This window comes from Carlito syrichta, unplaced genomic scaffold, assembly GCF_000164805.1.
Source record: "Carlito syrichta isolate Samal-C Ts95f unplaced genomic scaffold, Tarsius_syrichta-2.0.1 Scaffold305699, whole genome shotgun sequence".
In the NCBI taxonomy this organism is placed as follows: domain Eukaryota; kingdom Metazoa; phylum Chordata; class Mammalia; order Primates; family Tarsiidae; genus Carlito; species Carlito syrichta.
In genome coordinates this window covers 302,017-304,102 of record NW_007249795.1, presented here as the reverse complement: position 1 = coordinate 304,102, position 2,086 = coordinate 302,017, and positions in this window count along the sequence as shown.

The following is a 2,086-nucleotide window of genomic DNA, read 5'->3' as shown; positions in this document are numbered from 1 at the left end:
AAATTGAGGTGAGAGTACATAGTTCCCATATATTCCTTGTCTCCATACACACACTGACATCCCATCTATCAAAATCTCACATCAGAATGGTACATTTGTTACAATCAATAAACCTATTTTGACACATCATTTTCATCAAGTCTGTGGTTTATATTAGGGCTTACTCTTGGTGTTGGACATGCTATGGGTTTGTACAAATGCACAATGGCATGTACCTACAATTATAGTCATACAGAATAGTAAGACATGTTAAGGAAAACAAAAATAAAACAATGTCATTCTTCATATTAATTCTTTCAGGAAAATGTTTATTTCTCATATAACTATTTGTGTGTGTGTGTGTGTGTGTGTGTGTGTGTGTGTGTGTGTGTGTTACATGTAAAGTGTTTGTTATTGCCACTCAAAAGTAAAATAATGCATAAACATTTTTAAAGAATAAATAAAATATTTGAATACATCTAACCACAAAAATAGTAGCTGTGCGTTAATCAGACAAAGAAATTGCTAGCTAATGCAACAAATAAAACTGAATGGCTTAAAACAACAAAAATTTATTTCTCATACACATAAAATCTGATGTGAATAGTCAGGAGTCTCTACTGACAGGTGATCCAGAAATACAGGCTGCTTCCTAGATGTGGTTCTACATCCCAACATGAGCTCTCAATGGCTTATTTTCAGTGGCAAGTCACATTATCCTTCCTAACTACACATGTAGTCTTCCCATGAGCCCTGAGAGGAGAGTATTACACCATGTGGATGAAAACTGGCAGCATCTCTCATAAATCATCACACATAGGTGCTTAATAAAAGTAATTATTAAAATTTGTTACAAAAACAACCTTCTTCATTTCTTTGGTAGGGTTTCCAACACTTTTGCCAGCCTTCTACATAACAGGTACTTTCAAACACAGGAGTACATTTCATTTTTAAAAGGAGCCTACAAAGTCTCAATAGGGAGAATTTACCTTTTTCACTCAGTAGCACCTTTCTGCACTGACCTCACTGCTCTGATTCTCAATAGGATGACAGTGTGCTTCTTTTTATTTGTGCATGGGCACAATCTTAAGAATTCTGCAAACCTCAACATGACTGAATGTGCAGGACACTTTTACAGGTGCCATCAGACACAGAAAAGAACCAGAATTTTCCTTTGGGGCAAGTACTGAAATAAAAGACAGCGGAATGATGATGAATTATTTTTATCTTTGCTGCTCGAACACGACATGTCAGAAAAGAAGCTATTTTTCTCTTCTTAGAAGGACTCTGGGGCTGAGAGTGATTTAAGGAATTTGACCTCAGTGGATGCTTGTTACACCATGATTCCCATGGTCATTTCTCATCCCCAACTTAAGAGGGATTTTTACCATTTAAGTAAGCTCACCCATTGGTGCATCTGTTCAGGGGCCGGTCTGAAATAGCGCACTTCTTTAAAATCCTACTGGCAATAGCTGGCTTGTTTACAAAACCCTCTCTCAAACTTCAGTTACTTCCAAGAGCCAGTATATTCTGTGCAAAATCAGAAATCAGTCTCTAATCACCAGCTCATTTGAAATATACTTGAGACTATTATAAAGATGTGGGGAGAGGAGGCTGTGGTAATCAGACATCTAAACTTCACAGTCAGGGGTATCACTAAGAGGAATGTGACCTTCAAGGGACATCTGCAGAGAGTGGAGTGCTCTAAGTCAAGGGGCAAGTTATTCTGGGCTGCCTATATTACAGAAAGCAGGGGTGTAGCCTTCAGAGAAGGCAGTGAAGAGGTGGTTAGCAGATGAGGTGCCAATTTGAATATTAAAGCACACTAGGGACTACCCAGGGCAAAGGTACTGAAATGTGAGAAAGTGCTGATTCAGGACTCATGCCAGCACTTGGGCAGAGTCCACTCTTAAGGAAACCTGGGGCTAGAAAGAGCCTCAGAAAATAAAGTCCACAAATAATCCGCAACTTATGCTTTATTCTCATATTTACCTTCCTTCTTTAGGCCTGTTTTTATTACTTTGGCTGTAGAATTCTTCCTTTTTTTTTTTTTTTTTGAGTTGGAGTCTCACTCTGTCGCCCAGACTAGAGTGCAGTGGCCGCTCCC